This window comes from Anser brachyrhynchus (genome assembly GCF_964034855.1).
Source record: "Anser brachyrhynchus genome assembly, chromosome: 3".
Classification (NCBI taxonomy): domain Eukaryota; kingdom Metazoa; phylum Chordata; class Aves; order Anseriformes; family Anatidae; genus Anser; species Anser brachyrhynchus.
The window spans coordinates 36,399,523-36,414,784 of record NC_137696.1 but is presented as its reverse complement, the minus strand read 5'-3'; the positions used below and the strand labels follow the sequence as shown (position 1 = coordinate 36,414,784).

Sequence of the window (15,262 nt, the reverse complement as noted above, 5' to 3'; positions counted from 1 at the left end):
TTTTACAAAATGGTCAAGGAGTGTTGAAAGGGATTCTCTTCCACTTCATGTGCCTCTGCCAGCATAACACATACTGCTGCACAACTAGGCACTGCAAAATATGGTGATAGGAAGAAGCGCTCTTACTCTGCATGAAAGGAAGGAAGGAAAACACAGGTGGATTTGCTTGGAAGTAGTATTAGAGAGGAAAAAGGATCTCCTCTCCTTGGAGTATTTCTTGTTTTTGTCTTTTTATTAGAGTGCAGTTTGTTTTAAATAGCAGAAAATGTCATTCCCAGGGTGAAGTGAAACTGAAATCCTGAAGAGTTCCTCTGATCTTGGCCCATCAGTGAAAGCAGTTTGAAATGTCTGCTTCTACTAAATGTTTTGTTTGGGTAACTTCCACTAGGGATTAAGTCTTAATGCTTTATTTCCATTAGAATGTCCTTTGAACAGGATTTTATAAAAGCTTAAACAAAATGAGAAAACACTTAGGTCAGAACTTGTTCATAGCAATGTTTCTTCAGGGCTTTAATAGCCTGGGATTGAATGAACTGTATTGTATCAGCTGACAATCAGTAAATAAGTGTCTGGGTAATTCTTTTTTTTTTCAGTTCAGTGACCCTTTCACAGCAATGCTGGCAAGAGGGCTTGGTAAGCAAGAATGCAGTGTCGTTCATTGAGAGACAACCTGAAAAGGGCACATTTGCTTGCTGGTAGGCCTACCACCGTGCATACACAGTACCTCAGAGTACAGGCATCTGAAAACAAGTGCAGCAGATATTGCAGTCTATGGGACAGGTTTTGTTCACATTTAGACAGGTCCATATCCAGGTCACGTCTATAATTTCAATGAGTTTAAAAACACAGCTAATCTTTAAACTGGATCAATAAAAGCATCGTTTGGGTGTCTGAATCCAGTAGAGAGAATCAAAAGGTGTTTTGAAGTGTTTGAAAAGAAAATCCTCCTACTTTAGCACTTCATTGACTGGATTAACAAATAAATTAACAAAAATTTAATGAAACTGTCAGTAGGGAAGTGTGAGAGAATGTCACTTTCCCTGTCTCATACACTTCGTCTTAATTCAATCTCTAGCTGCCAACTGGGGTAAGTCCTGGGGTATAATGTCTACTACCCTCCCCAAACTGCTGTTTGTATTATTTCTTATGCCTCCTCTGGTACCTTTTTTCCTTTCCATTGTAGGCTGTAAAGAAGTAAAATATGCAAATATTCCAGTGGCCACAGCAGACCTTAAAAAGCGCCTTGTACAGAACATTTCCTTGTAGGATGCTCCAGCGGTCTTTCAGCCTATGAATGAGATAGATGACCAAAGTGGTAATGTCTAAAAGGGGGAATATTGTCACAAGAAATTTTTTGCCAGAGTACACATGCTTTCTAACAGCACTGAAGAGGTTAATCGTAATGGCATATGAGTGTGCGACTCCATGGTTACAGCCCTGAAAAGTCATCCTGCTATAAAAGCGTCTCTATATTTCTTGTAGCGGTCTAATCTTTGGAGGAAAAAAAGTTACTCCCCTGATTTGCAGTAAATTACAGCTCCAGGCAAAACTTCACCAGAAGAGAAATGTTTCTGTCCATCCACTTTTATCTATGCACAAGATACAATCAGCTGCTGTTGCAGAAAGTCTCCAGAACATCCAGTTATAATTTCAGCCAAGGTTAACTTGCAGCCCCTAGCCCCCCCGCCCCAAACCCTGGACTTGCTCTGGAGGTGCAGTGTTGCTCTGGAACATGCTGGTGATTTTCCACTCTCTATGCAATACACATACTCTCAGATGTTTCTCAGGTGTCTTAGCTACATGGCTCAGGATTTTCTAACAGCACAAACACATTTCTTCATGAAGCACCATGCTTAAAACTCTGGCGTCTGCAGAGAAAGTTGCAGGTACTCACTTCTGAAATTATCCTACTTATTTGTTCATTTTTTTTCCCAAGAAAATAAGTTATTAAGTTATTAAAATAGCTCCCCCTTCCTCCCTAGTATTGCTTTTTTCTTTATAATCTGCTGTGTTCATCTGAATTCTTAAAATCACTGCTTTTTGCTTCTGATTACATGTAGGGGGCAAAAGGAAAATATTTTACAGGACATATTTAAACAAGTGAGGACTACAGAGGTGGCTCAGTTTTGCGGTGCGGTAAGAAAGGCAACGGTAAATACATGAGAAATTTGAGACTGTTTTCTTGGGGGAAGGGAGAGGGAAAATGCCATTAAATAGAGGCTCTCACCTCCCTGTGCTTGCCCTTCTCTCCCCCAAACAGCCTTCAGCAACCTCCAGAAATGCAACCTACTCGTAAGAAAGTAAACCTAAAAGTGTCATTTCAGCTTGTCCTTTCCTTTTCCATCGCATCGTGACACCACTATTTTTTCCAGTCCTGTTTCCCTCTCTCATCCAGCGCAGCTCCTCTGCTTGACCATGAAACGTTACAAGCAGCCTCAATCTTCCTGATTGTGGGTGAAGATAGAAGAGATTAGCTCAAATACAGTGTCACATCCCCAACCTGAATGCTGTCCTAACAGTACGAGGTACTTAAATGACCTTGGTTGTCATTGTCTTTTACCTGGGCTGTTCACATTAATTCTCAGTGCCTGCAAAGCACCTCCAGAAACTCACAAGGGAGGCAGAAAGACCTGTTGGAGATGGTTCAGTGAAGTTTTTCCTCATCCTTGCAAAGGCCTTGTATCCTCTGACCCTTTTACTTCCAGCTTCCCCAAATCTTCAGTAGTGTGTTTGAACAACCAGATGTGGCCCTCTCCAGTCCCCTAGCATGGATTAGGAGGGAAGGTACCTGACCTGCGTCCCAACGTTTTGCCATATTTGACTGAGGGGCTCACAGAACCTAAGCTTATCGGGAGATCTACACATTCAGAAACATTTAACTGTTCTGAGTTCAGAGTCACAATCTTAAGACATAGTTTATTTGTTTATTAAACAGCATTATGATGTCCTGGGAAACTTTTAAAGTTGCTTATATCCTATGAAGTGACATCACTGAAATGAAACAGTGGGTCACAGTGTCACAGCTGGAAACCTTGAATCCATCATAACAAGATCTCCAAGTTTCCAATTCAAAAGCTCTGGAGTGCTAAAGAATTTTTCCTCCTAACGGTATTTAGTTTAGGGTTCTGCTTTCCCTGGTTCATTGTGAATAGGATTTGATGTTCATTGAGGCAGAGAACGAGGCCGTGCAGACAAGTGCATGGAAGAATATAGAAACATAGAGACACATATACATTATGTTTCTTATACAGAAACATGTTCAGCTTTCTCCTGTTTTACCAATGGATTTCAACATTCTTGCATGTTTATGAGGTTACAAACAAGAAAAGTGGTAGAAGAATGATGCTGAAGTAATTTGGATAGACCTAGGGACTCAAGCCTTCAGGTTTTCCAGAAAATAGGTAAACTCAGACAACGGTGCATGCACTTCAGAAATGCCATTTCCTGTGAGTGCTTCTGGATGAGGTCATCTGCAGGGAAGGAAGTTTAGTCTGTCTAGCATGAGTTGTCTAAATATTCTCTTCTGTACTGAGACTGCTAATGGGGACAATGATTCTGTTAATAGAACTATCATCTAGCTGATGTGGAAGCCCAAATCCAGCAGCAGTTTTAATCCCATGCCTTGAAGGTACAAAATCCCATGTCTCTTGCCAATCACAAAATGGTCAGGTTTCCCTCAATCCCTTCAACTAACTACAGTTCACTTCTGCGATTAATATTATCTTGAAACTCTACACATGCATCTGTAGAGGGGAAAAAAGTAAACATGGGTTTCACACAAAAGAAGTTATGGAAAGATGACAAAGATGCACAGCAGAGTATTTCTTACATGGATTAATGGGCCAGCTAGGATTAATCAGCCTAACCAGAGAGATTGTTAAACACTGTTAAACCACAAAAACTACCTGTGAAATTTTAGTGTGATCTGGAGGAAGAAAAGTTAAGCAATGAGTATTCTTGCCCTTGCATATAAAATAAAAATAATTATTTCTTAAAAGCCACAAGAAGAATTATTTTAGTGCCAACTGTAGCTGCAAGGAGAACAAGGAATAACGTAATACAATCTCAAGTAAATCTGATACAGTCAGATATCCATATACTGTAGCCACTTGTTATTTTTCAGACCTACAGGCTATGTCCCAGGGAAACAAAGAGAAGAGGGAGATGGTGGGAATTGAAAGTGGCCTTCAAAGAAGGAAAATGGACATGAAGCAGTCAAGTGAGTCACTAGAAACCACCTTTTGGGCAGAAAGAAGGAATGAAGTCAGCTCTGATCTCAACAGAGAAACTGAGACAGAAAACAGTGATCTCTTTCCTCTCAGCATTATGTATCTGAAATCCTGGCACCAGGACTCACTATGTACTGGCAGAAAATTCTGCCTATAGAAAACTCCAGCGGGAAAAATAGTTAAACACTCCATTTCCCAATACATTAGGGTAAAATTAATATCAAAAGATAATTTTATTTCTTGAAAAATGAGGAAGATGACTTTATCCTTCAATTCAGTACAACCCTGAATCAATAATAAAAGTAATAATAATAGAATAAAAAAGAGAAAAAAATATGAAGCCCTCTCTGCATAGTTCTGAAAGAAAATTTCTTCAAGAACTGCACGGCATTTTACCTCTCTAAAAGCTATCAAGAGGATATGAAATAAAATCTCTTCCCAGCAATTTACACTGTTTTGCATAAGACATTTAAAGAGAAACAAACAAGTTGTATGGGATATTGATGAGCCCCCAAACAATCTCTCTTTTCATCAGGATCCAAACTGGGTTTCAAAAGCTACTTGGGACATGCCTAGCTATTTCTGTTCTTCAGCAATACAGTCATGGAAAGTTTTCCATGTACCACAGCAAGGCCACAGAGCAAACAGTTTATCACTGTAGTGTCTGAGCTTGCGCAATAAAAAACAAACAGGGAGAAATATATGACAAAACCTTGAAAGCCGAATTTTGGACTCCAATTACCTGTTCAGAGGCTCTTTTGAATGGGTTGTGTGGACTAATAAATTTGCTTAGAGAACAAGAACAAATCTACTTTGTCTGGACTCTAATCTTGGTTTTATAGCAAATTGTTATCAGTGCTTTTTCCCTGGAATTTAGTTTCTCTGCACAGATTTAAAAAGAATAAGTCTTTTTCTATTCCTTTGAGGCAATAGCACATTATATAGCTGCTCCTGGATGGTTTTTTTTCCCATATTTGGGGTGAAAGGCAACTGGCTTGATTCTCAACTACGTTATGGTTTCCTTCAGCTCTCTGGCAAGAAGACCCTGCAGAACACCAACAGAAGGCCCCTACCAACAGCACCGAACTGCCATTGAGGTGCTTCGGTATTTTGTTCCTTTCCTCTTCTCCTGTGCCCCCTGCCCTAGGGCACAAGCATGCAATATAGCAGCCCCTTGAGGTGCTCCAGGCTGCCCGGTGAGAAGTTACAGGCCAAACAGATTTTGGTAGAAAACCACTGTACCTCATGCCCTATGTCTCTAGTAGCTGGCAGAGGGGAGCTCAGAGTAGATCACAGGCAGACACTGATGGGGCTTCTTGTGGCTCAGAGACATTTCCCTGTGGGATCAGCAGGCAGCTGTGTTAAAAAGCAAATGAGCAATGTCAAGCTCAGTGGTTCCTGCTGTGCTGTGTCTTACAGCTGAGGACCTACAAAGCTCACAATTGCCCGCTGGTATACCTTGGCTGGTCAGATGCCAGTGTGAGAACAACAACATTGCTTAAGAGATATGGGTTTTACTGTCCCAGGACATAATGATTTTAAAGCATAAAGAACAGTAAGAATCAGGACATGGGGTTTCTCTAATTTTAATAAGTCCAGTACAAATCCAGAGGAGAAATCACAGAAAGCAGTGCTGACTTGTCCCACTTTCTTATCTTATCCATCTTAAAGATCTATGGAATCAAGAGGACCAATGGCCTCCGGTTTTCATGCATCTCATTAAAGTCTTTCTATTTCTTCCCCTTGTTTTACTTCTTAAGACAACTTACCAAAGTTCTTTGGGAAGGTCCACTTTACCATTTTGCGAACACGTTATTACAGATGTAAGACTTCTCCAAAAAAACAGATGTGCCAAGCCAGCCCGAGGATGCTGAGCTGAATGGAAAGTACACACTGATCAAATATTTACTATTGCTGCTGGGGAGGGAGCTGCGAGGTGGTGTTTCCATGACATTTTGTTCCTGTAAAGCCAAGAACTGTTCTGTAAACTTTGAATGTCATTTGTAATTGTTAATCTCACATGAGAAGCAAGTGGAGAGATTCAGAAAGGTTGAGATTACTTATTCTAAGGGAATCAAGCATAAATAATACTTACTAGTGACTGTCATTAACAAATCAATCCTCATGATGACTGCAAGAAGTAACTGATCATAACAAAAGAATTTACAGCATAAGAGCAGGGTGACATGGAGACTCAGTGTAAGGTTATCTTGCTCTGTTTCATTATAATAGGTGCGTGTGCTTAGCTGAAAGTTTATTTTAAAAAGAATATTCATATTCCAAAAATCTGCTAAGAATATTAGTCTGTAAATCCTAGGTGTTTCCATATCATCCATTAGCCAGAGCTCCCAGAACACTCTATAATTAATCAGTGCATTAAATAGTTTTTACTACCTCCAGCCTGCATCAGGTCATTTCTCATCATCCCTTTCGAAAGCCGCTGTTAGAGACATAGCCTGAGGTATAGGCTGGTTGGACCTGCATAAAGAGCAAACAGGGACAAGAAATGTGAAATATATGCCATGTTCAAGGCAACAGTGGTGAGATTCAAAATATAGATAAAATGTTCAGTGCAAGAGATTAAAATAATTCCAGCAGCAGATTTTTCTGGCAGAATGAAGTCCAATTTATTTCTTTTCAAAAATGTATGCACAGCCTCCTTCTGAAGCAGCTGCCTTCACTCTCTTTTCTATTCCTTTGTACCCCTTACGGGATGCAGTAGACATATACACACACCTTCTTTATCAGGCATCACAGAATACCTCAATTCTATCTAGTTCTTCTCGCTGGGAAAATTGCAAGACTGCTACCTATCCTACATTTATTTATATTTTGTCTGATGCAGTTTGGGATCGTGCCAAGTCATTTAAAACAATAACAAGAGCTGTCATGGACAAGAACACAGTGCATTCAGTAAATGCAGGTCTTGTGTAATTGAATAACAGTGTGATTTTACTAAAGGGGTAGATCTATTATGGAAGGGGAACCCTCCACCCCCTGCCCCTACCCCTAAAACCTTTCTCCCAAAAGAAAAAACACACATGACCAAGAAAAAAATGTTCTGCACAGAGCCTAGTAAGTTGCACCTGCAGTGCAACTACAGCTACAGGTTAAACTGTGCTTAGTTTTGTGGTAAATGGAGATTTCACTTATCCTTTTATACATTAATTTATACACAACCTATATTTCATTATCACAAGCATCACAAGTGTTATAACACAGAAAAGAAAGTCAGGATTGTTGGGATGGCTTTATACAACTGTTTCTACTCTGTCTCTGCAGAGATGCATAATGTATCAGAGTGGGCAAAGTACTTTTAAAATTGCTGCTAACAAAGTGCAAGTCCTACACTGTGATTTACCTGAGTCTGAGCCTTCTCCAGAAGAACTTCAAAACTGAGAAATTACATAAAATTGTTTTCATTCTGCAGAATGGGAGATAGCAACCAGACTAATACAAGAGAAAGATTTTAGATCACAACTTAATTGTAGATGCTGCCTACTTGTCACAGCAGCCCAGCCCACCTACAGCTAGTGAACATCATCAAGTTGTTTTAGAAGAGCACATGTACCCCATCATTTTATTCCAGTAAGAGTAAAAAAGTACAAAGTGAAAAAAGAGTAGATACAATGAAGTATTCTCTTGTATTAACCTAACCATAGGGTACCCGTTTTACTTGAACATTTTCCAGACAAGCCTATATATTCATCCAAACTCATGCATATAAATAAATTTAGCTGTTTTCACTAACATCTGATTTAAATGTGACCATTAACTTCTGGAGGCCACTTTAAAAAGCAGACTAGAAAATCCCTTGTTGTTGTTGTTGTTATGTTTAAAGACTCTTCCCTCTGGGAATTTGCTGTGGTCTGAACTCTTCATCACAAACTCACAATACTACATTTGCTGTAAAAAAAAGAAGACTGTGCCTTCTCCATTTAATTTTCAAGAACTGTGTTTTATGATGTTTTAATTAATCTCCTTTTAGCTTAACAATTTAACAACTAATTTGAACATGTTTTCATTGCTTTGTTACCACAAGTTCAAAGTCCAAGCAGCTGGTCATTGCTACATGAGCCTAGATGCTCATTACATATCCCTAGATGGATTCATTTCTGGATGTATCATGCAATGACCTCTTTTTCTTTCTTAAGAGGCTCCTGTAACACACAGATCCTTAAATTTTAACAAGCATTGAAAGGCTAGAAATTGCTCTATCTGCATCATAAGATCCTGGGACTCCAAATAAAATAAAAGCAATTCAGACTCTACCATGCAATAAAAACCAATTGTTTCAAAACCAATGGTGAGACAGCTTTAATACTTTCAAGGGTTGACTTAAGTTGTAAAACTTACAGTGGTAACAAGGCTGTAAGATTGCCCAGTATTCATAGCATTGGCAAAGCTCAAGAACAGACGGGAAAGAGAAGCTAGCATTTCAGATAAGAGTGAGAAACATAAAGCAACAAATCCAACTGCACAATCTGGTAGCAGAATAACTGAAGGGCGAGAGGAAGCCTTCCACTTTTTTAGTATCCCAAGAATCAGAAGTATTTTGGCAGATGCTTGAGACAGGAAACAAATAAGTTTTATTTGAGGCCTCAAACATTATTTATAAAAATGTCAGCTTATAGTAATCTTCCATGAAAACCTCATACTATCACAGCTGTAAATGTATATTTTAAGACAAGACTTTGGCGTATCAGAGTTGCCTAACATATCTACGTCACTATCTGTCTCTCATATGTATGTATATCTATAAATGTGTATGTACATGTATACGTATCTATAAAGCATTTTTTTTCTTTTTAAATATATTACTAGTAAGTCAAAACATCCTCCTGATTGCACTAAATTGTTTGGTTTAAACATTGATCTCTAGAGCACTGACAAACATTATTTCTGTGGTTTTGGGAGAGCTGCAAATATTTGCATTTCAAAAATCCCATATTGCAAAAAAGCAATGTTTCAGCAGCTAAGCACATGGCCATTCTCTGAGCGTGATTCACTTTAGCTGAGCCCCCAAAGAAGCAGAGCTGGTGGATGGCTGCCAGCAGCAACATATTCTGGAAAGGTTAAAAACAAGCCCTGAAAACAAAAATAGGTGCTGTTCAAAACAAGTTGTGCACCAGCAAGAGCAACATGAAAGACTGGCACTCAGTGTTACACTGTCGTCCAGATACAGATTAAGTTTCCTCCCAGCAAACAGGAGCACTCCCGTTAGATGTTCTCAGCCAAAGCAACAAAAACAAATCGGGGCTTGATATAAAGCGTGGTATGGCCTTGGCGATGTGTAATCTCTTTTGGGGACCACATCCCGCGAGTGCCTTGTCCCGTTTGCTCCCACGAGCAGCAGGGGAACAGCGGAGACTGGCCACCTGCACGGTGACCTACAGCTGGCCATGGGAGGAGGCTTCCTTGGCCAACACTAGCCACCTCAGGCACTTGCTGATGCAGGAGGGATTTTGGCAGGACTTTTGCACATCTGAGGGCTGGCTGTTTAACAGCTGTGACTCCCAGCTACCTGCCTCCTTTTGGCCCAGGCTCAGCACAGCTCAGTGCAGCCTCAGCAAACAGCACTTGATATACAGCTGTGCAAGAACACGGCACCTGAAGGTTTTTACCATAAGCCATATGCCAAGAGACGCGCTACAGAAACCGAGCAGCCATATACGGCACAATCCTGGCCCCAAGCTGCTTTTCTCTCTTAAGTCTCCCACACCTCAAATTGCTGCAGCGTGGCTTCTTCCCGTGCAGACTCCCACATACTTTCTGGTTACACAAGCCTGGGTCTGAGAGCAGGAGCAGATGGACCTGGTAACCCAGTGACCAGTTCGACAATCTGAAATGAAACAAACCAGAAACATAAATAAAAAAAAAAAAAAAAGAAAAAATAAGAAGCCCCTCAGTAGGTGCTTAACTGTCAGCCCCAGTGCATTTTCACCAGGCACCCCTAAAGCCATGGCAAGGCCTGTTTTCTCCACAGTCCTCAGATGGAGCAAGCCCATTGCTCCCTGTCATCATGGGTGCAGCGAGGGCACCAGCACTGCCATGCCTTTGGAGCACCCCTGTTAGCAGAAGGGCTCCAGGCTGAGATCAGCCTGGGCTGAAGCTGCCTTTGTGTAACCCTTCCTGTCCCAACCTGCCCAGAAAAACAGGTCCTGAAGAGCTTGTTCCTCTGCTCTGTTTTCATATGAGAGGAGAGCTAGTTTTACAAAACAGACTTGACCAGGAAGAATTCGACCCTGCCTGCACAGCACCTGTAGAAAAGTATGGATTACAGAGATGACCAATACTTTCAAGGAAATATTTCCTGCCGTGTTTGTAGGCACTCCCACATCTCACATTTCTGTAAGGAGAGCACCAGCTTTTTCTTGCACTCTAGAACAGCTGGGGCAAAAGGCAAGAGCAAATAACCACTTACAGCACAGCCTTGTTGGTCTCAGGAGTCTTTCAAGTCAGAGCAATACAATGTGATGGAGCTGAAACTTGCCTGCTCTCTCTTGGTCTCTCTGACAAACCATTGCAGCTCCTGCAGCTCACCATCAACAAAATTAAGTATTGAAAAAGAAAAATAAACAAACAAACAAATAATGCAAACCTACCTCTGTGCATCCAGTACTAAAAATTTGGTCGGACTGAGGAAGAAACAGGTTTCTCACTACTGAGTAGAAAGTATGACGACCTGTAGAAGAAATAGGTTATTTATATGGTCCTCTGGCAAAATGCCAGTTTGAAACCCGGCTGTAAGCAAGAGTAGGTAAGTAGATGCCCAACTCGCAGGAGTCAAAGCACACAGCACAGTTAAGCTCAGCCAGCCTGATACCTGGCCTTAAGCCAGGCAGTAAAAGTCCCTGCGAGCCCGGCATCCCTTGTTCAATCCCTCCAGGGAATGTCCAAACCAGTGACGACAGCATGGCTACAAGGGACAGGCCAGGAAAGGTTAGCATTGCTCAGTAGAGAAGAATAGCAGCAATTGTATCTTCACCCAGTCAGGCTATTTGTGTGGGCACAGACATTGTGTAACTCTCAGCAAAAATGAATTTGTCCTCCTCAGGACTGCTGTGCGGTGAGGTGAACCTCTGTGCCCGTCTTGGGGTGAATATTGCTGAGAAGGTACAAGTGAATGAGTTCTGCCATGGACTAAAGAATATAAAAAAATGCTTCTGACTGTATCAGGGGAAAGGCAACTCTACTTACATTTTAAACAAGCAGCCAAATGGTCTTTATCTCCCATATGAGAGGCAGACAAGGAAGAACTTGTTTATTTAAACTGCAAAATTTTATAGACGATCCGAAGTTGGGATGAAGCATTTTAACCAGCTGAAGCTGGAGCTGCTCTAGGGCTGGGAAAATACTTTATCTTCCATGTTTGATCTGGGTTGCCCTAAAAGAATGGGAAGGTCTGATTTTGCAATGCATCCAGGCAATCTCGTTTGTGAGTGTCCCAACACCATGAAACAAATTTAATATGCAAGTTTTCCTTCCCATTGACCAGTTTTCATTCTCATATATTCATAAACCTAGTTGTCCATTTCCCTTCCAAAGTCAGATTTTGATGAACTAAAATAAAGCCACTCTACATTTTTATGTGCCTCAAAAGATGCTCTCTACTTCCAGCCTATCTCACCTGGACAGATGCATGGCTTATCCCATTCTAAGTCTAGCAAAGTCGCAGGGTGCACATGAGCTAGTCCACATCTTATCTGAGAAACTCTGTTCAAATATTTCACTCATGAACTGTCTGCTCCTAGGGACTGAGGTCTGTCATATGTTTGTATCATCTTACTAAACTATTGCCAGTAATATCTCTGAGATCGTTTTTATCATTTGTTCCCTCCATCATATTTGCATACTTTTCTTTCAAGCCTCCTTGTCTTCTCAAACTTGACAGCTTTACGCATAGTTCCAGTGCATGACATCATCAGTAAAGTAAATCATCAGGTGAAGGAAAACCTCACCAATATTATCCATTTTGATCAGAAAGCAAAGTGCTACACGACTTTCTTTTACCCTAACTACAGTAAATATCCGATAATGTTAGGTATTTTCAGCAGCTCTAGAGAAATGCACCATGTTTTTCCTTGAATTTATCAGTAAACATTAAAAAAAGCTCACCAATAAACAGATGAAGTGACTTTTTTTACTCTCTATTCATGTTTTTCTCTTTGACTCCTCTTATTTTCTTATTTTCTGAGTCCATCAAATAAAAAAAAAAAAAAAGAAAAGCCACCTGAAAGGCTTCTCAGACTCTGCCAAGATTTGAGGCTTATATGTCCGAGACATGAATTTAAAATAATCCAGATGTCTCTATCAGTTCCTTTAATTGTATCTACTGAATACATGTGCCTGTCAGCTAGCAATCTTCCTTCCTATGTGTTAGCTGTGGCAGAGATTGGATAAGCCATGTGCCACTTGAGATGGTATAGCTTTACCAGGTAAAAAGAAAACCTGAGAGGGAAAAGCTCCTTACAGTCTTTTATTGCAGGTCCCTTTGTGTATTCATGTTCTCTTCAAAAAGGGCACAGTTGTGTGCAGCAGGGAGAGGAGGCTCATGGCAAAGCCTTTGGTCCCATGGCAAAGCCCTCAGATCCCATCCCTTGCTAAGTGGCCTATCTGAGACAAAAAAAATCTTTTGCAGTATTTCTCTGTTACCAACACTTGGATTTAAAAATAATTTTATTGTGTGTGTAGCTTGGCGTGCTGTGATTCACCATTACCACCAAAGACTTCAGAAAACATTTTCAGTGCAAGCATTGTGCTTAGGGAGCTTTCCCCTGTGCTGCTGTCTGAGGCAGGAGGTGGTGAGAAGAGTTAGCCTGCTGGGAAAGGATTCCTGCTGAAGCAAACACATGGACAGATGGGCAAGGATTGGGTAAAAACTAAAGAAGACAAAATTGTGAAGCTACTGGAAAAATTGGGGCAAGAAGAAGACACTCTGAGTTTGTATAAAGGAATATAATATAAAGACAATGAAAATGTTAAGGATGCCAGTATACCTACTGATACACTTTCTAGGGTCCAATATTCTTTGCACTGTCTTTACTTCTGACAGCTACTCCTGTCTCTGCCCTCTGGCACTAAACCTGTATATGCTGGGGGTGCTTAAACTCTCACCATAAATGACTCTTAAGCTTCCAGACTAGCCATTTCCTCTGCCCATTCCACAAAACAGATTGTGACTTACCCTAAAACATTCCCCCAAATCCCACACCTACTCATCAAGAAAAACCTGACAGACACTTTTTTTTTTTTTAATTTATATCAACTTTTAAGAAAATATGTTATTCAGAGATGCTGGATTGGTCACCTTGGACACAGAAAGCCCATGCAGAATTAGGAGGCATGGGGCTGTCTTTTTTGGTGGAGGTTCCTTAGGAGCTAAAAGCATTGAGCATTGAAATATGTTTCTAGCAGTTTTGTAGGAATGATAGTGCAGAAAGGAATGAATAAGCTTTTTTTTTTTTTTTTTAAGGTTTTGTAAGAATTGGCTGCTTCCGACCATATGTTAAATTACATTAAAAAATGGCGATATTTTTCTCAGTTTATCTTTTTAATTTTCTTTTCACCCATTCAGTTTCAAACATTCTGCTAACTTCATTTTTTAGTACCCAGTCCTTTGGTGACAACTACCTGTGCCCCAGTATAAAAAAAGGAATTGGTCCACAGGGATTCAAGAAGAGGCTTTCTCCCTGCCTCTCCCTCCTCTTACTTCCACCATACCGACACATTTACAAAAAACCACAGTTTTGACTTTTTTTTTTTAATTATTGTTTACTGTCCTGTGGTTGGATAGTGCCATTTCCAAAGTTGTAAGCTGACTTGGCTCATAACCAACATTCCTAATAGTGCTGCTGCACTGGGGAGAAAAGATTCCCCATAAACCACCTACACGCACAAAAATTCCCTTTGGAGAAGAAGCAAAGAACTTAGTTGGGAAAGGATAAAGGTCAAATCTGTAGCACATAATTGCTTAGCAAAACCATTTGAGGTTTTGTGTTATGAAAGTGACAGTACTCTTTTTTTATAATACAATGGTGCACTGATGCTGCTGTAGCTTTAGAGATTATTATTCCTCTTCTTGACTCAGCACTGACAAATGACCCAGAAAGCAACCTCTAAGGGAAAAAGCAAGATCAGTGTTAACTTAATAGTGGATGACAACTATTTGAGCAATCTGAGACACGCAGTGTCCCTGCCACAGGGTTGCCACCGAATGCCATTTCTTGTTACCCCATGACTCACTTAAGAGTCAGCTATGAAAACCATAAAACTCTCTTACTCCTCTCTTACCCCTGAAGCTTGGATCCATTTATAGGGAACTTGGATGATAGAGGAACTAATGTTAAGTGGTTTATATCATCAGACTACTTAAGAAATGTAAACTAATGCTAGCTTCCTCTGTTCAAAGACTTTATGATAAAAGTTTTAAAGTAAACCTTAGTAAAGCTAGAGTTGTTCCATGAACAAGGGGGACTGGGCATACCAGCAGTTTTATGGTTGCTGTGTGTGGGACTTGCAAAGTTAGTGCCCAGTTTCCAAAACATGCTGTATTTCACATCTTGTTCTTCTGCAAAGCAAAAGAAAGGAACAATGATTTTTTGTTGTTGTTGTTGTTGTTGTTGCTTTTTTTGTTCCTTTGGTTGGTTGGTTTCTGAAATGAAGCTGTCAGTGTTTCAACAGAGGATGAAGCACCTGCAGAAATATGGAGATGTGCACAGTATCAGGAAATAATGTTCAGGTTGTTGAATTGCCTGGTGTGGACCTGCTGCTGGATTCTAGGCCATCTCATCCTGAGGGGCACAGCTCTTACCGAAAGCTTGTACATGAAGAAGAAACTTGTATGACTGTCATGCAACTAGTTTTGGGAGGTTAATGAGATCAGATAAACCTCTCTGCAAACAAGAACAGCTGGTGCAAACACTGTCTATAATAAGAAGAGAACAAGGCATGAAACTCACTGAACTGGGGGCTTTAAATGCTCAGGTCCTGCAAATTGCAGTGAACCATGCATGAGAAAAATAGGTAAACAC

At 40.5% G+C, this 15,262-nt stretch overlaps 1 long non-coding RNA gene across 2 annotated transcripts; it reads right to left on the bottom strand.

Moving 5' to 3' along the window:
- Positions 1-4,049: 4,049 nt before the first annotated feature.
- LOC308192705 lies at positions 4,050-11,101 on the bottom strand. 2 transcript variants are annotated; one of them, XR_013949034.1, is made up of 4 exons: positions 10,835-11,101; positions 9,952-10,071; positions 6,624-6,707; positions 4,050-6,190 (listed from the first exon to the last, which is right to left on the bottom strand). It is a non-coding gene; the product is annotated as an uncharacterized lncRNA (long non-coding RNA). The 2 variants fall into 2 exon arrangements; XR_013949035.1 differs by lacking the exon at positions 10,835-11,101 and having other exon boundaries at positions 9,952-10,356.
- Positions 11,102-15,262: the final 4,161 nt, after the last annotated feature.